This window comes from Thalassophryne amazonica, chromosome 17 (assembly GCF_902500255.1).
Source record: "Thalassophryne amazonica chromosome 17, fThaAma1.1, whole genome shotgun sequence".
NCBI lineage: Eukaryota > Metazoa > Chordata > Actinopteri > Batrachoidiformes > Batrachoididae > Thalassophryne > Thalassophryne amazonica.
This window is the reverse complement of record NC_047119.1, coordinates 26,085,885-26,111,136: the sequence shown is the minus strand read 5'-3', so window position 1 is coordinate 26,111,136 and position 25,252 is coordinate 26,085,885. Positions and strand designations below refer to the sequence as shown.

At 41.6% G+C, this 25,252-nt stretch overlaps 1 protein-coding gene across 7 annotated transcripts in view; it reads left to right on the top strand.

The window, feature by feature from the left end:
• Positions 1–25,252, top strand: part of rgs3a (regulator of G protein signaling 3a) — a 288,184-nt gene that overhangs the window by 182,577 nt on the left and 80,355 nt on the right. Inside the window, exon 1 of one of the 7 annotated variants that reach the window (XM_034192756.1) lies at positions 22,114–22,243. The exons of the other annotated variants lie outside the window; for them this stretch is intronic. The gene's annotated coding sequence lies outside the window, so the exon portion shown is untranslated. Of the gene's footprint in view, positions 1–22,113; positions 22,244–25,252 lie in introns of those variants that run through there. 7 annotated transcript variants of the gene reach the window in all.

Sequence of the window (25,252 nt, the reverse complement as noted above, 5' to 3'; positions counted from 1 at the left end):
GCATGGGGGGAAAAATCTGGTTTGATGTCTTCAAGAGTAGATAATTGGACTTTTGTATTTCATTTCTACATCTTACTGTATGATATTGACTTCATAAGTGCAGCTATTCCTCAACCTCTTTACGGATTTCAATGGAACATCACACAACGGTAGCACACCATATGAATATGTGCATGGAGGAAAGTAATTCTGGTAAGATAAATAATTAGGCTTTTGCTGTTTCTCTTCAATACATCGTATTTGTCAGTTAAATGTACAGAAGTTAAGCAGTTTGTTCATTCAAGTGTTTAATCAAAAATGATTTACTATCACTGACACATGGAGAGAACTGCAGTAGTATAGCAGGGGGTATGATTTTGTAAGGCTGGTCACAGATCTTGAGTTTTCCTTCCTTTGTATGTTTTTTCTGTTCTTGCTTGGGTTGCATCTGTCAATGGCTCACTGTTAAGACTCCAGTTAGCCAACTAAATGGACTAGTGGCACACATTCCATTTCCACTGTGACCATCAGAGGGCGCCGTAGAAACAGTGACAGTTGTTAATCAGCAAACGCTCTATACATTCGAGTTGCTTTTGTTTTAAATCATATGGTACAGGTCTTGCTTTATCAATGACTAAATTATTTTTCTCCCCTGATGTCTCCATGAATTTACAACATGCAATGACATAAGAGACATTAGCCAAGCAGCGCCTGGCTGTTGGCGCCCAAACTGCTTCAAACGTGTGACAATTGAGATAAGATACTGCTGAGAAATTCATGCAGCTGTTTTTCCTTCAAGAAAAACATTCCTGTTCCAGCTGCTGTATAGTCATTAGATTCCATTTGCAAATAAATTTTTGTGACTTTTTAATGTCTATATGTTGAGCTTGCATTGTTTTTGCATGCTTTCAAAATGGAATCAAGCCGAACTGAATCCAGTCATGTTCAGTTACATGTTGTTTTATGATGTGTTGGATTGTTGCTCAAAGAATCCAAATTGCACTGAATCACTTTTGGATAGCCACACTCCTCCAGCAGTATTCTATGATGGTTGTGCAGAGTGCTGTTGAGTTTGAGGGGGTAAGTGATCTTTTAAATGCTCAATGGGCTTTGACTGCCCTGGTTTTTGTAGATGCTGTGGAACTATGAATGAAATGAATGTGACCCAGTTTGGCCATTTCAAGTATTGCAGAGGGAAATGTAAAAAAAAAAAAAAATCCCTGCCAACATTGTGATTTCATTGTAAGCACACTGTCCTTCATTACTAAATGTCACAGTTACCATGCGTCCGTCCGTCCGTCCGTCCATCCATCCATCCATCAATGGAACCTATCCCAGCAGTCACAGGGCATGAGGCAGGATACACCATGGACAGGATGCCAGTCTATTACAGTCACAGTTATAAAAATTCATTGGATATTTATTAATTTTCAAAGCGATATAGGGATGAAACTGCATGGCGGTGTTGGTGACATCAGTCAGTTTTGACTCCTGTGATTGGTCAGCTTGGCTTCATTTATTCATTCATTCATTTTTCTGCCACTCATCTGGGTCATGGTGGCAACAGACTAACCAGCTAAATCCATAGTTTCCTGTTCTTGCCCAAGTCCTCTAACATTTCCTGGTGGATCATGAGATGTTCCCAAGCCAGCTAGTAAATATACCCCCCCCCCCCCCCCCCCGCCCAGCATTTCCTGCATCATTCCTGGGGTCTTCTCCCAGTTGGATGTGCCTGAAAGACCTCTCTATGAAGATAACCAGGGAGCAACCTCACCAGATGATTTCGATGCAAAGAAGCAACAGCTCTACGTTTTTCTCTCATGCTTCTCACCCTTGTCCATGAATGTAAGCCCAGATACCTAATGGAGAAATCCTCTCTATGTCTCTTGTATCTGTGACGTACTTTGGGTCATTAGCCAAAGTTGATGGCCATCAGTGAGGATAGGAGCAGAAATCTTCTGTTAAATCAAGACTCTTGCCTTCTGCCTTTGCTCTTTCTTCACCACGATGGATGCAGATGTTGTACTTGACTTTTCCACTGGACCGCTGTACCAGACTGCTGTATCGGATCGCTGTATGTCTGTGACATATATAGCAGTAATATTACCACATTTTTCCTTAGATTATTAACCCTCCTTTGTGATGGTGACTTTCTTTTGGTCTTTCCGCAGTATCTATGCAGGAACACACTTAAAGAGGAAACTAATGGACATTAGAATGGTTTTTAGGACAAAGTGCAGCTTTAAAACAATCTCATTATCAACCAAAAAAAAATCAAAACGTGAAGTTTAGTTTCCTTCTAACCTTTATGTTGACACTCTGACGATTACTGTAGTTCGGTGTTTACCAACGGAGAGTGAAAAGTTGATTAAAGTTGACCAACGCAGAGGTCCGCCAGACTCTGTGGGAGCTATGTGGACGTCAGTTGGGCAAAGCTGATGTTCATTGTGGTTCCAGATAATTTTGCTACATCCTTAAACCCAGGAAACAAGTACTGTGTGATCCCCAGTATCAAAGGCTGCTGTGAGGTCCAACAGAACCAGCACAGCAGGATTCCCTGCATCCACCGACAAAGTAATGTCGTTATGAACTTTTAAAAGTGCCGACTCAGTCCTGTGTCGCTATCTAAACCCAGATTGGAATTTTTCAAGGATGTGATTGTCTTCTAAAAATGACTGTAACTGTATAAACACAACCTTTTCTAAAACCTTAGACAGAAATGGCAGATGAGACACAGGTCTAAAATTGGATAAAACTGATGAGTCCAGGTGAGGTTTTTTTTAAGAAGGGGTTGAACCACAGCATGTTTAAAACCCTGAACTAAGACAAGCATTGATAAAATCAGTCACAGATGTGGGTTTTTTGATGAAGTACAAGCAGTGAAAGCATTAGCATTTCAAAACGTTTCCCTGTACCATTAAACTTGTTTTATTTGTTGATATTGTCATTGTATTTGAATACTGATTGGTTTTTATTACCAATCAGTATTCAAATACAATGACGTAATTATTTTAAAAGTTAAAACTTGTTATTGAAGAATTATGACCATACTGTATTTTATTCTTAAACACGGTGTGCGCCCGTCTACGTTCCGTCTTTAGGATGCGGCATCGCTGGAGATTGGGTCCCTCTGCAGTATGTTTTTGGAACCTTTGTGCTGACATGGTGAGGCAAACAGATTGACTCGTGCTCTGGATCATTCATCAGTGTTGTGAAGGTTTGACCCTCTGAACCCCAGTCAGTGACAGCGAGGAGTCATTTGATCTGGGTCAAAGGCCAAAACAGGTATTTCCGCTCATTTTGAAAAAGAGTGTCAAACTGAAGCAAACATAAACCTGGGGCCTCTGAGCAAGCAATGACCAAAATCTGCTCTATAGCCTCAGAGGCCATTTCATTGTGGTCAAAGATCAAAACTGGTATTTATAGCCATTTCAAGAAAAATAAACAACAGCAACAACAAAAATTTAATTTGCACAATCAGGAACTCAAGGTCTTTGAGTAAATTAAGTTCAAGATCTGTTCTCTATCCTAAGTTTCTGACAGTGTTTCCAACAACCAGCAGACTCTGACATTTCACAACATCCACAGCAGTATACACAACCTTTTTGCTCATTTGTCTGACCATTTGTTCCTTTTTAAAATTTTAGTTTTCATTTAGTATGGTCATTGACTTAATCAGTTTGGTTTAGTCAGGTTACAGAATTAGTCAGGTTGATATAATGGTAATGTGATTGTGGTGATTGTGGTCTTGATTGGGATCCAAGCAAAAAGAATGAAAAAAAAAAAAAAAACATTGTGCTATCATGAGTGTTTTGAACTTTGCGTGATCTCTTTCCAACCAGAGTTTTTAATGTTATGCTGTGTTCATGATAAATGTTGGTCTTAGATATCAATTTAATCCATATTTGATGGACAAGCTAACGTATGTAGGAATTAGCTAGCCACAGTTAGGCTAAAAAACGTACCTAGCATAGCCTAGCTTGTTAACTGCAGCATTAGTGATAGACTACAGTAAAATATGGACTATATCAACAGAGAGGAGATATTGTGTATGTACCTTTATAAATGTTTTTCTTTGATATCAACTTCATCCATGTTTGATGGACAAGCAAACATGTAAAGAGAAATAATACTGGAAATAGTTGTAGTTTAAGTTAGGCTAAGCAACTTGCTGAACATAGTGTATAGCTTGTTAACTCAAGCATTAGTTATAGACCGAAATATAGACTATTTCAACAAATTTTTACATCCTAAAGATATATTATCTTACACAGCCATATATGGAACATTATTAACTGACATTTCAGTTAGTTTTAAGGGAACAAGAATTTTAAAGTGGAATACAAAACGGGATATTTTAAAACAACAACTGTACTTGTAATGAATCATTTGGGGAATAAATTCTGGTTTAAATCCCCAATCATAACAGTTTCACCAGTGTGCCAAAAATAAATACGCTAATATTGATGGTTTCATCAATCTCAAATAAAAAAATTTACATTCAAATTGAAAAAATATCCAAATCTGTTCCATTGACATACACGATCAGACAGCTGTGACATTAAAGAAGTTATGATATTTTAGTAATTATGGTGACAATCTTGCAGTTATATTGTGAATCCTGACGCAAAATTCCAGGATTATTCAGTTAGCTGACATATGGTCTCTCTGAGGACCCCTTTAGTTTTTAGTTCTGCTTTTCCTCTGTCACATTTCATCATTAGATAGCAAAGAAAGCTTGTGCACTTCATCAGTGACTCCAATCCAGTTCATCTCAAGTTCATCTCAGTTTGCATGAAATGCGATTAAAATGGATCAGCACTCTTCTGTGTTGTTGGCACACCCGTTAGAATTAGATATTACAATTCATCATCACATGACAGAGTAAGGAGCTGATGTGTGTTGCGTTCCCATTATAGGTGTATTTGAAGACGCTGAAACCTGACTAAATGAGTTCAACCTTAAATACTTTAATTTACTATTTAAGTTCAATAATAAGCCTTTAATGAGATTTATTGTAGGGTAGGACATAAAACTTTTTTATAACTGGTCATTATTTATGCTTAAAGCTTCAAATTTTAATGTGCTAACTGATGTAATTGAATGTGAGTCACTTTCTCAAAAGCAGCTTAATCATTACAGGATCCAAAAGCATTCTGCCCAACGCTAACGAATTGATACGCGCGGTATGCATGTATACTGTGTATGTAGAGTCATAACAATACCCGTAGTGTGAATTTACTTTGTGTAACTATTGCCTGGTATTAACTATCAAAGGTGTCCTGAAGGCAGAGGGACTGCTTGCTTAATCACAATGACATTATTTTTATGTCTCGCAAACTAGTTCAGTTTTGATTGCAGTTTGACAGCATACTGTACCTTCAAGGGGAATAGTTTGTGCTCAGTCCATTAAAATGTGTTTAAATTTGTGCTAATTAAAGTAGCCTTGTGGCTTGAAAGATATATGATGAGAATGTCTTTGCGGCACCTTTTTCTATCCAACGGCACATTTGCAAAGAGATGACCAGTGTGTCAGACCAGACATCATATAGATGATTATGGCTGCAACTAAGGATTATTTTCATAATCGATTCATCGATTGATTATTTCATCAATTATTCAAAGTCCATAAAATAGTGAAAAATGTTAGTGTTATCTAGAGCCCAAGATGATTAGTCTCTTGGCCCAATCAAAATACGGCTCTAGTTAAGGAGCTCTTTGTACCCCCTTGTAACTTTAGTTTGATGGTACCAGCATGTTTCCAGGTCAAATATACGATACCGTTTTCACTTGTTTTCATTGGCACAACCTGACAGATAATTTTGACAACAGCCTTTCATAAGCGAGGGGTCTGTCAAAAAAGCCAATTTCATGTCTTTGCATCAGATTAGCTATAAAATAGGCTTGGTAGTTCCAGGATGTCTCAAATGGTTGGACAGCCATAATAAAGGGTGTATTGACAAAACTGAACCAGTAAATAATTATATTTTTCCATTTGTCTTTTGAAAAAGTTACATTTTCTGCCAAATTATGCCTGATTTTCACAAGTAAATAAATCAAAAACTCCCATTCATTTGGAATGCAGAGTCTCCTTGGATACCACTAGAATGACTTTTTGTCAAACGAAGTGGTCACTTTGAGAGAGTTGGATGAGAAATACCACTTTCATCATGAGGGAATATCACCTATGACATTTTAGTTATGTGGCGCGTCTGGACAGGATCCTGCATGATCCTGATCCTGCTTGGGCAGTTGCCATCCAGGACCTAAGGCAGTTTTGTGGTGCCGTGAATGCTGTAACGCCCTGAGCGGACCTGAATAAATGTATTAAAAATCACTGAAGAATCTTTATCACTCACCTGCTTGTCTCAAAATCAGCTGTACAGCACTGTTTTAGTCTAATTTAATCTTACGAACAAAAACCTTCAGTTTTTATGCGTTGAATCTAAAATGATGTCTAAACCTACCAAAATTTGACATACACAGTAATGTGTGCAAGTTTTTTTCATTTAATATGCCTTAAAACCTTAACAGTAATCAAAGATACTAAGTATTTGACATTAAATAAATAATAATAATAATAATAATTAAAAAAACGTGAATTGTCTGGCCACTTTTAAAAATTACTAATTGATTTTAGGTTAGCTGGTGCAATTTATGAAATAATCAGGTTGCATTTAATGTTATTTTTTTCAGTAGATGTCTTTGTGGTGTCTTTTATGTTCATTAAACCAATAGGATTCTTTTTTTTCTGTTTCTATCTTGGAGATGAGGTTTCTAAATTTAAAAATAGAAGAGTTCCTTTCATAAAATGAAGGGAAAAAGCTCAGGTGACTTTTGTTGGAATAGGAATGTTTGTACATTTCACATTTGATTTTCTGTTGACCCACCGTGGCAGGTCATGTGGCTCTGTGTGGTAACTACCAAACTGTGGACTGGGGTTTGGGTCTAGGTGTGTGCGTCAGCCTACCTAAATATTTTAGCACAGCAGTTATAATGGCTCAGAGAATATTCCGTGCAAAGCAATTGGATCATGTACTGTGGTTGTTTATGCTGAGTAAACAGTAACACTTGCTTTGTAAAGGGAATCCAGTGTGTCTTTGGTGTGTATTTCTACACTGCAGCAAATGAGCTTTGCAAAATTACCCACTGAATCACACATTTCCCTTGTGTCAGAAGCTAATATTGTCTGGTCATGCACAAAGTAAATTCACAGCCAGCTGAAACATGCAGTGTGCTAAGGACTCATGCTCAACTCTGCAAAGGCTGCACAATCCACTATAAAATCACATTCATCCTCATCCACCGTGCTGGTTTGTTCATTCATGGTTTTCCCAGATAATGGGGTTAATGCGTCACTGCTTTGACGTCAGCAGCCGCCTTATTTCCGCTGGTCACTGAAAGCTTTGAACACAACTTTCTTTGGAGAATATTAGACATGCCCTTTTTCTGTGTCTCTAATCCTTCAGCTCCCTTTTGTGCAGGAAGCGTGATGTGCTCATGTATTTTGTGCAGAACTTTGTAGTCAGTGAGGATTAAACTGGGGAATTAGGAATTAAGACGAACATTTTTAAAGTCTTGTGTAGACCATTTGGGTTTGTGTGCCCTCATTATATCATTTTGTCAAATTGGCACAATGCAGCTAAACCTGAGAGGCAATAAAGGATGATAGTAATAGGAAAATATAAAAAGAATTCGCCCTATTTTGTCAAATTGGCACAATGCAGCTAAACCTGAGAGGCAATAAAGGATGATAGTAATAGTAAAATATAAAAAGAATTTGCCCTATTGACATTTCAATTCCCACAAAACGTCCGAGAGGTCGCCGCGATGCGAGATCTCAGTAACATTGAGAACTGCATCGAGACACTCTGATCATGCTGCACTTTAACCGTTGCACACAGACAACACCATTAACATTGCAACATAAAACTATTTTTATATTGTGCCTAAAACTCTCGTGAATATATTCTCTGGGTTTTTAGACGTTGTTATTGCGTTTATTTTATGTAAACATGCGAGAATCACAGCTTGTCTCTCCGTTATTTTCAGTGGGAGCTGCGGTGAGCTACAATCTCTTCCTGATCATGTCGTTCTGGAGGAAAGTGAAGTTTGCTCTTTAACGTCTTGATTATTGTTCTTTACAACACTGTTTGTCCTCTTTGCTCCAGACTAATATATATAATTTGTCTGAAATTCGGTTTGCGTTTATTAAATTCCACGCAGATTAAATGTAGCAGACACGGATTATTTGTTGTAATTGTTTTAGCATGTTTTCAGGGTATCATGCAGTGATGAAAAGCATAAAAAAAAACATTTTTGTAGTATAATATTCATTTACAACTGTCATCGTGTTGATTCTCTATATGTTGACTGCAGTGACTCTCTCGCACGCAAGGGATTATGGGATACGTCAGTATGGAGTAATAACATGACAGAGTGAGTTAAACAGTTCTTACTATTGTTTTCATGATGGATTTGTTGTCAGAATGCTTGTAAATCAGCAATTTAACAGATTCAGGATATAAACCAGTAGCATACGAGGGTCAACTAAGGGATGAGGTCGTGTTTAAGATATTTCTTATCTTGGTCCTTTTTAACTCCAAAATCTTCCTCTCAAGGTGCTGCAGCATTTGAATTTTCTTGGAAAAAAAAAGGGATGGTATGCCATCCTAGCCAAATATTTTTTTTCATGTTTGGAAGTGGAAGGAATTCGTAGCATTGTCAAAAGTATTGTCGCTGGTCAACCAACTCAAAATCATAGTCACAACTACTGATTTGTGAACTGGGGTGTTGTTCTGATGGAATAAGACCACCATCAGATTCTCTGAGTGATTGGTCTTTATGGCACCATGTAGTTTGTTTAACAGATACCCACTACCACCAACTTTCAGTGCCTTGCACGAAAAACCAAATATGTCAGGTCAAGTGAAGGAGCCTGCACTCATGCCACATCCACTACACTATGACATCGCTTTGAGTGCTGGATGGCAACCATGACATGGATGGCATCCAGGAAGACAAGTAGTCCAGCCTCACATCTTGAATTCCAGTGGTAACCGAAATATAACTCAAAGAAACCTTGTACTAAAGTCATCCAGTTGTCACTTTAGGTCACTGGTTAGCATTCACCTAAACACTTGGATCTGTGTTCTCCTGCAAAGGTATCATTATCACACAACTCTGTCCAGCGGCCTTTTGACTCCATAAGCTCTTCTCAGACATCCCTTGATCTCAGAAGCTGAGCACCTAGAGACTTGAATGTCACTGCCAAGATAAATGAATCCTTCTGTGATTTTGAGATTGTCACCACCTGCAGATACACTGTGGATGGCTGAGTCCGGGAAATTAATGAAAGATTGGATCGAGGACCATCTCAAACCCAGACACTTAAAGCTTTCACTCAGCTTCACAGGTGGTGAAATCAGGGAGTCCATTGATTCCCCAAAGATCGCAGCATCATCCTCAAAGTCCTCATAGTGGTAAAGGCACCTACGGCACTGGTTTCTACAACCCTACACAACACCCAGTCCATGCAAGCACTGAATAGTATGTAGGAACTAGAACACATCCCTGATGAACACCAGTATTCACTAAGAAGATGTCAGAGATTCTGCCCAAGCTTTATACCTGTGTATAGACTAGCTGTGATGTCCAGCAGCTTGTTGGGGATCCTACAGGATGCCCCGAAGAGCAGCCTGGGCAAGTGAATCAAAGGATTTATGAAGCACTTCTGATGTTTTCGCTTGAGTGGAGAGCTAAAATGTGGCCAGTGATTGACTGGTTGACTTCTTGTTTGGGAATCCAAAGTGCTCCAAGTAATTAGCTGTACTTTGGGTCATGGGTGGGGGATATAGTCGTTTTTCATTAGAACAGTTGAGATAATCTGGCATTCCTCCTTCATACAACCTACAAACATTTCAACACGCCCTCATGTATTTCAATGATCCACTTCTGTCTGGAGTCACATCCAAGCAGATTGTTATGATCTCGTGTCCAACAGCTCTTTCAAGCCTATGAGCTTCCTCCTTGGAAAGCTTCCGGTACTTTCTTGTCTTGGCAGCATTAGCCACTAAGCTGCAGGAAAAATAAATTTGTTCAACTGCGGACGTATACACACACACAGACACACACACACACACACACACACACACACACACACACACACACCCTCAAATGGGACTTTAACCAGGCCTGGGCATTCTGAAAATGACAGCCACAGTTCATCACACACAGTTAGCATTGAATGGAGCATTGCTGGCCGTCTAGAAAATAAAATAAAAAACACTCTGCAGTAAAAAAACAAAAAAACAAAAAACAACTAAATGTTCAATATGCTAAATGAGGTTGCTAAAAAATGCTGCTGCTAATGAACAAAGTGAATGCATTGAGATTTGGAGGCAGTCTGTTCCCCTCTCTTCCCCTCACTGTCTCATTTCACATTTATGAGAATCTGTTTGAGCTGCACAAGTGGTAATAATGCAGCATTTATTTTGGAGGGAGCAGTGACGCAGAGTGACAAGAGCCTTTTCTCATTGCACACCTCTGTCTCTGGGAGCTGGACATGCACGTCCACATTAAAGAACACATTGACTTCTGCCACATCCCTCCATCTCAAACGAACGTGCAAAGCTACCCGCGATGCTTCGGAAAGACGGGAAGCAGCAGTGAATGCACATCTTGTGACGAACAACGCATCAACGCCACCAAGACACGCTGCATTTTAAGCAGCGACACAAAATATGAAGCTGAAAATGAGCTGATCGCTGCCAGAATTTAGGGATCACTGTGGAAAATGAGGAATAATTTGTGGATATTTTGAAATTTGTTGACCTTGTTTACTCTGAAAAGATTTTCTGTCAACTCCGGCTGCAGGTGTAAAAATTCTGCAAAAACACAAAAGCAGAAATAAGATCTAGACAGAGCGTCGTGCCATTTATAATCTTTACATTTATTAATAAGAAATATTTATGTGCCTTTCTTCAGGCATAATATACACAACTATACATGTTCCACTAATGTGTCAATGACAAGGATCACAGATGGCACATATTTCACACTGTGTCATACTCTCCATTTCTTAATAATTTATTTCACTGTAGTCCATGGCTCATGTCACACTTTAAATTAACTCTACGCCTTTGATGTGCTAATTTGTTAGTGTAATAATATACAAATAGTTACTGGTTTCGGGATCATTGTTTCCCGTGGCCTTCGGCCTTGGGCAACAATGATCCCTCGGGATGACATTCCATTATGCTGCCCGATAAACCAGTCACCATTTGTTTGATTATACATCCGTGTAGTTAATAAATTTATCTTCACAATTATGTGAAAAATTTGCTTAGTAATTTTTTATTCTTTTTTGTTTTTGGTTATTTTTACTAGAAACAAATAATTAATTTAAATTTACTAGAAACAAATAATTAAAATTTCATTCATACATACATATATATATATATATATATATGTATGTATGTATATGTATATATATGTATGTATGTATATGTATATATATGTATGTATGTATATGTATATATATGTATGTATATATGTATGTATGTGTATGTATATGTATGTATGTATGTGTATGTATATGTATATATATGTGTATATATATGTATGTATATGTATATATATATATGTATGTATATATATATATATATGTATATGTATATATAAATAAATTAATAAATATATAAATATATAATAATATCTTATAATATAATAATATAAAAATAATATATATATATACACACACACACACACTTTGCTCTGAGGGTGTTTTAACATTGTGTTTGTATCGTTTATCCTGCTCTTTGTTTCTGTGCAATAGACACCCGACTTTCTTCTGCATCTTCTCAGATTAGACGGAGATGAAATACATTTGTCTCGTCTCGTTTCACATATGCGCATGCACATGCACACAACAGGCACATACACACACTGCTCACGGCAGACTATTTTTGGCATGTGGGGTTTTTCGAACTGTGACATCCTGACTTAGAAGTGGGTAACATAGAGCAGATAATAGAATGCTATCTGAAATGTGCAGTAACACCACAGTGAAAGTATCTCTGTACAGTTGTAGTTTATGCTTCCCAAACTGTTTTTTAAAGATTCGAAATTCTGACAAGACTGATTTCAGTTTGACCTATTAATGACGGGAAGAGCCTGTAATTTAATCCTGGAAGTGATCTGGTCAGAACAAGAAGTGAAACACTTGTATAAACTCAGAGACTTGTTGGTGCTGGTACTTATCTCCGGATGCTGTAGTGTGAAGCAGATGAGAGTTTACGATTCCCCTGGACAAGATGCCAGTTCAGTGCAGGCTACGGCCCTAGCCAAGGCCAGAACCCATTTACAGCTGAGTGGCCTGGAAGCATGCAGAAGAATTGTCTTGTCAAAGGACACAGACAGGTAATTTGAGCAGGAATCAAACCCAGGTCTATATATTGGGACCCCAGTTCTATATCCACTGAACTACCTACTCATACGTCTGGTCAATAAAAGCTTAAAATGAGATTTATACCCATCAGACATTTACTTATCCATAAAAAAGGAGCTGGTTCAGTTTCAGAGCAGGTACACATTGATAGACCAGGTTAACCACTAACCAATGGCTTGATGAGTTCAAGCCTAGATTCAACCCTAAGTTGCAGCCAAGTGCTGAAATGATCCTGAGCAAGATACTGAACCCCTAAACTGCTCAACCTTTGGGTGTTCAGAGTGAATATGTCGAGACAGAAGAACAAGAACTGGAGGATGGAATACTATTCTTTAGCCATTTGACAAACTTATTGATCAATATGAACCAAAGCGGCCAGTTTTACTGGTAATGATTTAAAACATATTGCTGGTTGATTAACAACCAACCAAAGATTGGATGGGATTTTTTTTTCAGCCGTCAAATGTAAGTACAGGTGAGCCCCGTTACCTCGCGCAAGTCCACAAAATCAGAGCGCGAGTTATCTGAAACACAAGTTAATGACGTTGACAAAAAATATATATACAGTATATTATACAGTAGTCTAAATTTTTGAGGTCCACAAATCGACTGCGAGTAAAATCGAATCGCAACTTACGCATAGGCGAGTTACCAGGGTTCACTTGTATACTGTATAATTGCTCACCTTTACTCTGTCTTTCTCCCTATTCCTTTTCTCCCCATTCCTTTTCTCCCCATTCTCTCCACACACACACACACACACACACACACACACACACACACACACACACACACACACACACACACACACACACACACACACACACACACACACACACACACACACACACACACACACACACACACACACACACACACAGAGTCAGATCCAGCCCCTCAATATTATTCATTGTGGCCAGTAGTGTAGGATTAATTCCCTTGTCTCTTCTGAAACATTATTGATTTCCCTTTGATGGAGTGGTGTTTGGCTTTATTTTAGCCTGCCCTTAATTCAATACCGTTATGTAATGGCAATTATACACCCACACAGGAGCTCATATAGATAAGACCTTACAATCACACTTCTGAGGATGTACAATGAAGCATGAAATCCATTCAATCTCTGTTTTAATTACGTATGTAAAAAAAAAGAGGACTTTTGCTCTAATGCAGAGGTCTTAAACTGATTCCAGAAAGAGCAAAGAGGGTGCAGGTTTTCTTTGCAACCACCAACTCCACCAGGAGATTTCACTGATTAACATCACTTTGAGCAGATGGAATCTGTTAATGAAATCACCTGGTGGAGTTGCTGGCTGCAAAGAATCAGTTTCTGGAATCAGTTTGAGACCTCTGCTCTAGAGCTCAAATAATTTACCAGTTTGCTTGAATTAATACTTTCTTGGACACATTTTTAAAATTTTTACATTCTTAATCAACACACCTTCCAACACAACAGTAAAAATATGCCAACATGTTGAGTAAGCTACACAATGTATTGATTTTAAATGGTAGTCCTTATATATGTGTGGGTTATTTTTTCATTCATTGGTTTGTTCAAATTTGCAATTATTAATAATTTGCCAATTATTTTGAGTGTTGCCATCTGAGCCATCGAATTGTAATGACTCAGTGTAGAACAGTAGTACAGAAAGTACTGGAGGGTAAGGTAAGCAGCTAACTGTGTAACCAGTCGTTTAAAAAAGTTTCTTTATGTTTAGTGATGTAAACATGTGCATCTTTCCCTTCACTGGGATCCTCTCCATGCTACAAGACACTTCTAGTGACATTTTTGCCTATTCAGTGGTGAGAAGAAGCGGTGTATTTTGGGAATTTGTAACATAGTTACGTAGCCATTTAACCTGTGATGGTGTTTGCATTCTAAATCAATACACACACACACACACACACACACACACACACACACACACACACACACACACACACACACACACACACACACACACACACACACACACACACACACACACACACACACACACACACACTCATCTTCAACCACTTACCCAAGATGAGATTGTGGGGTAAATCAGTACTGCATCTATTGAAATTGTTTTTGTACCAAGTGAAAAGACGAACTCAAAAACATCCAAAAAATAGAGCCCAGGTTACAAACTGTTGAAGTTCCCTGTTAACAGGAGGAACATTTCTACATGCAGTCATATTAAGAAGAAGAAAAGGGAAGAAGGGCCTTTATTGTCACTGTATATACATGGAAACATAAAATGAAATTTGTTCTCTGCATTTACCCATCCTAATTACAGTTAGACAATCCAACCACGAATGGCAGTGGGCAGCCACAGTCCAGATGCAGAGCTGTTGCCTTGGTCAAGGGCAGAGAAAAGGAGCAGAACTTTTTGAGAATGTTTAACATGAAACCCCATTCATATCTAATTGTTGTGCACGATACCTTTTATATTTGTGGACATGAAAACAATGGAAATCTTGGATTTGAAATCCACTGTACTAAGGTCAGGTCAGATCTGGAAGCATGCACTGAACACACACTGGATCCACTGCACTATAGAACTTGGTCCTGGTTGTCTACCATTCAGACACAGATCTGGTGTAGCCCTACCTCTTGCAGCCAGGTGATACATGGCTGTCTCCTTGGATTCTTCCATTTTTTGGAGTCCTCAGCACTGAGGCATCTGTGTGCTGGAGCTTGTTCAGGTTAGCTCATGACATGGCTGTAGTGTTGTAGCTGACACTCGCTCAGAATGAAAGTGGGGCAGTACAGTTTCATCTGAATCTCCTTGAGTAACCATTCTGTTGGCAAAAAGTAATTCCAGTGGTACCCAAGGATCCTCTGGACAGACTTTGTACCAAAGACATACAATTGTCAGCTTATGCCATTGGTTAATGTCCAGGTGTGACATCCATAGAGTAAGACTGGAAGCACCGGGACCTTCATTGAGACACCAGTAGTTGGACTTGGACCTTCGTTCTCCTGTAAAGTGGTTGTCATTGCAATCACTCCTTAAGTTCAACAAAGGTTCTGCCAGTTCAACAAAGGTTCTGGTTCTCGATTGGAATGGCTGGCAGAGACATAAGACAAACATTCAACAAGTTTAACACATAAAGAGAACATCATACACTGGAAGGTTTTCTCAGGATGCTTGATGAGTGAACCGATGACAGAAACACTCTGCGGACAGTTGACGGGAATGAAGTAAGAAAGAATTACCTGTGAAGTCAAAAGCTTCTGTGAGAATACCTTAAAGCAACACTGTGCAGTGTCACTGACGAGATTTAAAACAACCATTTGAAAACTGTTAAATATTTGCAGATGATGTGATGTGGTGATGCCTGATGAAGGAGCTTCCAGTGCTTGATTTTTTTGGGTATTATATAGGCTTGTGCGGGAGGTTGAGAGATACCGACTAGAGATAGTCGGGCTCACCTCCACGCACAGCTTGGGCTCTGGTACCCAACTCCTGGAGAGGGGCTGGACGCTTCATTTTTCTGGCGCCACCCACGGGGACAGGCGGAGAGCTGGGGTCGCATTGCTTATTGCTCCCCAGCTCAGTCGCCAAGTGTTGGAGTTCACTCCGGTGAAGGAGAGGGTTGTGTCCCTACGCCTTCGGGTCTGCTAGTCACAGTTTGTCCATCACGAACACCATGTTCGAGCACAAGGGTGTCCATAAGTGCACGTGGCACCAGGACACTCTGAGCTGGAGGTCAATGATCGACTTTGTAGTCGTATCATCTGACCTTCGGCCACGTGTCTCGGATACTCGAGTGAAGAGAGGGGCAGAGCTGTCGACTGATCACCACCTGGTGGTGAGTTGGACCCGCTGGGAGGGTAGGAAGCCGGTAAGACCCGGCAGGCCCAAACGTATCGTGAGGGTCTGCTGGGAACGACTGGCGGAACCCTCTGTCAGCGAGGTCTTCAACTCCCACCTCCGGGAGAGCTTCTCCCAGATCCCGGGGGAGGTTGGAGACATGGAGTCCGAGTGGACCATGTTCTCCACCTCCATTGTTGATGCGGCTGCTCGTAGCTGTGGTTGCAAGGTTTCTGGTGCCTGTCGCGGCGGCAATCCCTGAACCCGGTGGTGGACACCGGAAGTAAGGGATGCCATCAAGCTGAAGAAGGAGTCCTACTTATCTTTGTTGGTAGGTGGGTCCCCAGAGGCAGCTGACAGGTACCGACAGGCCAAGCGTGCCACAGCCCGTGCGGTCGCAGAGGCAAAAACTCGGGTCTGGGCGGAGTTCGCGGAGGCTATGGAGGAGGACTATTGGTCGGCCTTGAAGAGATTCTGGCAAACCGTCTGACGCCTCAGGAGGTGGAAGCAGCTCTCCACCAGCACTGTTTACGGTGTGGGTGGGGAGCTGTTGACCCTGACTGGGGATGTTGTCGGGCGGTGGAAGGAGTACTTCGAGGATCTCCTCAATCCCATCGTCACGTCTTCCGAAGAGGAAGCAGAGACTGGGGACTCGGAGGCGGACTCATCCATTACCCAGGCCGAAGTCACCGAGGTGGTTAGAAAGCTCCTCGGTGGCAAGGCTCCTGGGGTGGATGAAATCCGTCCTGAGTACCTTAAGTCTCTGGATGTTGTGGGGCTGTCTCGGCTGACACGCCTCTGCAACATCACATGGCAATTGGGGACAGTGCCTCTGGATTGGCAGACCGGGGTGGTGGTCCCTCTGTTTAAGAAGGGGGACCGGAGGGTATGTTCCAACTATAGGGAGATCACACTCCTCAGCCTCCCCGGTAAGGTCTATTCCAGAGTACTGGAGAGGAGAATTCGACCGATGGTCGAACCTCGGATTCAGGAGGAGCAGTGTGGTTTTCGTACTGGTCGCGGCACACTGGACCAGCTCTACACGCTCCATCGGGTGCTCGAGGGTTCATGGGAGTTTGCCCAACCAGTCCACATGTGTTTTGTGGATCTGGAGAAGGCATTTGACCGTGTCCCTCGGGGCACCCTGTGGGGAGTGCTCCGGGAGTACGGGGTCCGGGGTCCTTTGCTAAGGGCTATCCGGTCCCTGTACGACCGCAGCAGGAGCTTGGTTCGCATTGCCGGTAGTAAGTCAAACCTGTTTCCAGTACACATTGGCCTCTGCCAGGGCTGCCCTTTGTCACCGGTTCTGTTCATTATTTTTATGGACAGAATTTCTAGGCGCAGCCAGGGTGTAGAGGGGGTCTGGTTTGGGAACCACAGAATCTCGTCTCTGCTGTTTGCGGACAATGTGGTTCTGTTGGCTTCGCCAAATCAGGACCTTCAGCGTGCACTGGGGCGGTTTGCAGCCGAGTGTGAAGCGTCCGGGATGAAAATCAGCACCTCCAAATCCGAGGCCATGGTTCTCGACCGTAAAAAGGTGCTTTGCCCTCTTCAGGTCGGTGGAGTGTCCTTGCCTCAAGTGGAGGAGTTTAAGTATCTCGGGGTCTTGCTCACGAGTGAGGGACGGATGGAGCGTGAGATCGATAGATGGATCCGTGCAGCATCTGCAGTGATGCGGTCGCTGTATCAGACCGTCGTGGTGAAGAGAGAGCTGAGTAGGGGGGCAAAGCTCTCGATTTACCGATCGATCTACGTTCCGATCCTCACCTATGGTCATGAGATTTGGCTCATGACCGAAAGAACGAGATCGTGAGTACAAGCGGCCGAGATGAGTTTCCTCCGCAGGGTGGCTGGGCGCTCCCTTAGAGATAGGGTGAGGAGCTCGGTCACTCGGGAGGAGCTCGGAGTCGAGCCGCTGCTCCTCCACGTCGAAAGGAGTCAGTTGAGGTGGCTCGGGCATCTTTTCCGGATGCCCCTGGACACCTCGCTGGAGAGGTGTTCCGGGCACGTCCCACTGGGAGGAGGCCCCGGGGAAGACCCAGGACACACTGGAGGGACTACATCTCTCGGCTGGCTTGGGAACGCCTTGGGGTTCCCCCGGAGGAGCTGGAGGAGGTGTGTGTGGATCGGGAGGTCTGGGCGGCTTTGCTTGAGCTGCTGCCCCCGCGACCTGACTCCGGATAAAGCGGAAGAAAATGGATGGATGGATGGATGGATATAGGCTTGATGGCTGTAATGAACATGGTTGTGCATGTGTATGTGTGTGTGTATTTGTCTTATTATGTGTGAGAGATGTGGCCCTTAGCATCCTGCTCTTTGATAGGTTTTGATTCATTGCTTCGATTTGCTACAGAGTAACTTCTAAAAATAGCAAAGAAAGAGAGAGAAAGAGGGCGAAGGACAGTGCTGTGGTACCCAGGGTGTAGGCTGCTCTTCTCAGAACCATCCTCATGCCCGGTTTTGTTCTACTACATCACTTTTCTTTTCTTTTTTAAACTCGCACCATCTCGCCTTCCCTCAATCTGTCATTTTTCTTTTCTCCTTCCTTACCTAAATCTGTCTGCACTTCCTCTCTTGCACATTCCCCCTGCACTCTTGCACTCATTGTCACTGACATTGTTGGTGAGCCGGGGAGAAGCTGGGACTGCAGAGCAGAAGCAGAACAAGGTGGACAGCAGAAGCAACTGACAGAACCAGAGGACGGGCAAGAAAAGGCTCCTGTGGCCTCGGCGGATTAGCAACCTGTATCTGTTTGTATGGCACATGTGCTGTTTCAGTGTGTGCAGTGGAAGAAGCGAACTCAGGAATGTACACCAGTAAACGCAAGCACTCACACAAACCAGTCACAGATTGTGCACCCAGATGCCTGTGTCTAAGGTAATGTGCGTCTTTTGTGCCGTTGTTGTGAAGGCTTTCTGGAGACGTCTGGCGGCGTCTTACTGGGATACTCTGTTGTGCATCTTTGTTCAATCTGATTTAAAGTTGACAGTGTATGAAAATTTGGATGAGTTTGAGGGTGGTGATATTTGTGTAGAATTGTAGAGTGTGGAATTTTATGGCATTGTTGTCTTCATCAGTGGATCAACTGAAAACCAAATTTGAATGAAAAAACAACTGAAATTTAAAAATTACAGCTCGAGTTACAAACCTCATTTTTAAGGGGGGAAAAGAGGTTTCTCCAGAGGCATGCAGTTTACCACACTATGAAACAAAGATAGCTGTCAATAAATCCACCATAATTCAATGACTGTAAAATCACTACTAATGCAACCACATTTTCGTACAAATTAAAAAGACCAACTAAATGAAATTCCATATTTTTAAAGATAAAATGGTTCATTCATTCATTCATTCATCTTCTACTGCTTATTCCAATTAAGGGTCGTGGGGGGCTGGAGCATATCCCAGCAGTCATAGAGCGCGAGGCGGGGTACACCCAGGACAGGACGCCAGTCTGTCACAGGGCCACAAACAGACAAACAAACACAGACACACCCACACACACACCTACGGACAATTTTAAAGATTCCAATACACCTAACCCGCATGTCTTTGGATGTGGGAGGAAACCGGAGCACCCGGAGGACACCCACGCAAACACGGGGAGAACATGGAAACTCCACATAGAAAGACCACAGGAATTGAACCCACGACCTTCTCGCTGTGAGGCAACAGTGCTAACCACTAAGCCACCGTGCTGCCCAAGATAACATGGTCATATATTTAATTTATTTTTTATTATTTTTGCCAAATTACAACAAAAGCTGCCTCAAAGCGCTTCACACATGTAAGGTCTAACCTTACCAACCCTTAGTGCAAACACACAGGCGACAGTGATAAAGAAAAACTTCCTCTGATATATTGAGGAAGAAACCTCAAGCAGACCAGACTCAAAGGGGTGACCCACTGCTTAGGATATTCTAACAGTTACAAGGATTTTACAAAGTTTTACTAAAGTTTTACTAAACTGAAGACACAGAAAACAGGAATCAAACAACATAATAATATAAAGATGATGAGAAGTCCACGCAGGCGTCAGTACCACAGGCAAGGGTATATGTTTCTCGATTAATTTAGCTATTTTCAGCTTTTCATTACTTTAAAGTAATTTTTGCACAGTACTGCACAGGTATGTCAAGTTTTGGTAAGCATGTTGCCACTTGTGTGCTTGTCTCCAAAACAGAATGTTTTTGTTCAAGGCCATCTATGCTCCATTTTCCACGTACATCTGGAGTTGTGTCAGGAACGGTAACTGGGATGAAAGTCTGGCCAAATCAACATGCTGGCCACGCCGGATCCTCTGTGGTGACACCAAGCAAAAGCGAGTGCAGCCAAAAGATATACCCAAGATATATAAGATATACACAAGTAAATATAGTATATATGTACACTTATTGGGACCAGTGCAGATTGCCACTGTTGCCAAAGTAACTTTGAAAAGTTACTTCTTTAGTTACTTTATACAGTTATATTTTACAGTTACTTCACACATTCATTAGCAGCTGCAGACAACTTGTCAGCACCTGCTGAATATAATTAATAAAGTAATTCATAATCTAACTTGGCTATTTTTAAGATTTAGATCTCAGAAAAGTAACTATTAGTTACTTTGCCAATTAGTTACTTTGCTGATTGCTCAATTTTAAGTGTAACCAAGTTAGATTACTAGTTATCTTATTAGTTACATTACTTATTAGTTACAAGTTTTTGGCAGATTCTAATAAAGTAATTGCATAAAGCTGCTAATGAAGTAACTGCATAAAGTAACTGTATAAAGCAACTAAAAAAGTAAGTAAAAAAGTAACTTTTCAAACTTTTCTTGCAGAAAAAGTCCATCCTTTTTCCTACCTTCACAAAGCGTTCAATGACATGGTCATGGACCTCAGTTACAATAAAAAGCTTTCCTAGTAAATCCACCACCATTTTTTTTTCTTCTCTATCAGCCATTGTGGATTAAAAACAGAGCTAAGTAAAATTTGACCAAAAAAATAAATAAATAAAAATAAAAAACAAAACATTACATCTAAAGTCTAAATGCCAAAAAAGACTTTTTCAATTGCTAATTGAACTTGAAGTATATGTTATGTGTTTGCTTGGATTATGTTAGCTAGATGGCCCTCTGATCAGTCCACACTGCTGATGTAGCTGCACACTAACTAGTAGACCACAAGAGTGTCAACAAGCATGCTCAGCGTAGCAAACTCAAAACCTGATTGGTTCAACACTATGACAGTCCACAATATCATCAACATTTGTTTTACCAGGAGAGGGATTCACTTGAAATTCTGAAGGCCTCATGGAAGATTTTTCACCTGAAGACAGCAGAGAGTACTATAAATAAATATCAATGAATATTAAATAAATCCATGTTTGGTCAGATTTTTGTACAATGCATGTAATGTAAATAAAAATATCAAATTATGAAAATACATTTTTTTATTGTAACAATAACTAGGCCAGCACTGAAGGCCTTGCTATCCCTGACAGCCCCCTCTGTGTGTCATACATGTGCAATATGTACCATTGTGGAGTAATTGAGTACATTAAGAAGCAGTTGGCAGGTACAACAGGCGCACACACACACACACACACACACACACACACACACACAACACACACACACACACACACACCCACACACACACACACACACACACACAAGCACATGCTTTTCTCTGAGCGCTCACTGCTCGTTTGTCTCTCCTCATTATCTCCATCTCCTCCTCCTTCTCCGCTCTCTTTCTTACTTGTTTGTGCAGCTCGGGAGTCTACCTTCTTAGCCTCTTGGGCATTTGCACTCTCTCTCTCTCTTGCTCGCTCCCTCTTCCCCTCTGCCTCTCTTTCTCTGCACAGTTCAGTTGGCCTGGCTCTCACTGACAGAATCACCACACACCAGCCGTCCACAGACACATACCAGTTTGACAGAGGAAGTAGGACACCCTAATGGGGATCTGTGGCAAGCCTGTGTCTGCCTTTAGTGGATTGTAAACCTGGACCCTCTCCCTCTTACCAGGTAGGCTTCACTTTGTGTGCCGCGAGACGGCCAATACTTGTTTTGTGAATCCTTCGCAGACAGAGCGTTGAAACAAAATTGGTTTTATGGTGGCTTTTCTTGATAAATATGGGAGTATTCACGAGGTTAGTTTGAATCGCTGATGCTGTTTTGCTGCCGCCGGGAGGCAGGGAGGGGTTCAGTCATATGGAGATGGAAAAGAGAGGGAGAGATGGGCGGAAAGATTGGAAAAAGCAATAAAGATTTATTTATCACTAGGGATCTTGGACTCCTTATATCAGCCTCTTATGAGGAGGTAGGTGTCAGTGTTGTGAACTACTTTGATTCATTTAGCTTTGCTCTTCTTTCTTGCTGTTTTCCTCATATATTCAGATACACTTCATCACTCTCATTAATATTATATAATTATCTCTGCAGTGTAATTGACGTTTAATAAACAAAAGCTGGAGCCAGTATTTTGCCAAGCACAGATGTGTTACCTACACTTTAACAGTTGGTGCCTTTTGGTGTGGTTTTAGTCCTGAACACAGCTGGACAATTGCATGGCGCAGCGCAGAGGACATGGCCATTAGGAAGACTCGCTCTGCATCATGTTAAAGTTGAGCTGAAAGTGCTGGTGATCGAGGGAGAGCTGGCAGAGAGACCAGAGGGAAAGAACACAACAGGAAGCATGGCAGAAAAAATTGCTCTTCTCTTTTCCTCATTATAGGACTTGTGGTGTTGGTCCAAGCAGAAATGGAGAGAGGGAATTAGATGTAGGAATGTCACCCCGCCCCAGTCGGTGCCTGTTGATGATTGATAATGCATGTGCACGTGACCGCTTTTATTTCTAGCACAGTCTTGTCATGATATGTTGTCTTAGAAGTTGGTAAGTGGAAGAAGAAATAAATGGACTGGATTTATATAGCGCATCAGACGCTCAAAGCGCTTTATAATAATGTCTCACATTCACTCCGATGTCAGGGTGCTGCCATACAAGGCGCCCACTACACACTGGGAGAAACTAGGGGATGAAGGACCTTGGCTAAAGGCCCTCAGTGATTTTCCGGTCAGGCTGGGATTTGAACCGAGGTTCCTCTGGTGTCAAGGCCAACACTTAACCACTAGACCATCACCTCTCCTAAATATTTTTCTCCTCTCCTGTTTTTTCCCCTCTCTTTTCTTTCTTCTCCCTAATCAATAGTAGACGGTGTCAGCAGCCCATCCCTCTCCCCGTGCACACATGCAAACTCACCCACGACCCTGAGGGTGACTTGTCAGATGGTTTGTCACACTTAAGCCCAGTTTGAACAAATTAGATGTTTATTATTGGTGAGAGCAGAGATTCCCAAAATGGCGTATGGCCCTTTTACTGGATGGGAGAAACTGCTTGGGATGCAAAATGCGTTGCAGTGCCATTGTTGTTGAGTACCCCCCCATTAGTGTGTTGCGGCAGGCAGTCTTGTGATTTTTGTATGTAAACAGTGTCATTTTTTGCAGGTTGTGCCTTGAGTTGTTTGTTTGTTTGTTTGTTTGTTAAGCAGTAACTTCTTGAGTTTGACACACATGGTAGAAAAGGGGAATTCACAATAGTTCACCTACTAGCGTTTCTAATAATGTTAATGTTTATTGAGAAAATGTAGTCATTTTTAGGAGAAAGCACAATGGGTCGGTCATTTTGACTCCTGATGTGTGACAGAAAAAAATGGGAAGCACTGGGTTAAAGTTGGTGACAATTTTCCCAATCTTCACTGTTATAATCTTTGACATTCCATGATGCCAGTTTCTGGGAGTATAAAACTCCAAAGATGTTCACCATCACTATCTATTATTTTTCTTGTCCAGCAACCAGAAGGTTCCTGGCCAGAGGTGTTTGAAGATGCTGATACCATTGCAGGAAAATGAAGGTCAACAGGTGACTCAGTGTTGATGGCCCCAGGAAATGGAAAAGGCAGAGGCCATGCCCACATTATCACCTGGCTGCAGCACATACATGCCTAAGTTCAGGAGATGGGGATGGACCAGTTGTTTGCCTGGGTGCCATCCAGAACCCAGGAGGTTACATAGTGTTGTGGACATGATGACTCACATCACAGCTTATGCTCCCAGACTTAATCTGCTCTGTTTTTGAATGTGGTTGGACAGAGAGTGTGCCATTCCCCAACCAAAGGGTTGGTGGAATCCCAGTTCCAACTGTGTGTGTGTGTGTGTGTGTGTGTGTGTGTGTGTGTGTGTGTGTGTGTGTGTGTCTCCTTTAGCTAAACACTGACCCTAAAATGGATCAGCCCTGGTATGATCTGTAGTCTGCATCTAGATCTGTAGGTAGACACCAGCCTGCTAACATGTCCCCACAGACCTGGTCACAGGATTGGCTGTATCACTTGGGTAGTAAGGAAGTGACACTGTACATTGATACGCAAGTGTCCTCAGCCTCAACCGAGCTGGCTGAGTCAATTAGAAGTTTAGAAATCATGGATTTCTGATCACTCAGTCATGGGGTCAATCTGCTGCCACCTAGTGGCAGCGTTGCCAATTTGTTAATTCAATTCTTAGAAAGAATAATGGCAATTGTGCAAAAATCAATACCACCACGTTGCTTGTTACTCAGGTGCCCCGCACCCACAAAATTAAAGATACAAACAAACAAAAAATAACAGATGACCTTTGTACATATGTAGATGTGTAACACCCCCCGAACTTACTCAGTGGTCACATTGTCTTCTGCTCCGTGGCCTCACTGGGTGAGTTGCGTCAATGACATTTTGTCTGTGAACCCTCAGCAAGACTTTGAATATAACCCCTACACACACACACACACACACACACACACACACGCACACATGCCCACACACACACTCTTGACCTGATGCTTTTTGAGAAAGGACTTTTCTTTGAATGCACCGTGTTTCACTTTAAATTCCTCTGTTTGCAACTTATAGTCCAAAGCACAATTACATGAACACATACTGGAAGCTTATGCCACCAGTTTGCAGCTGAAGTTGAAATATTAATGAAACCAGACTTAATGCT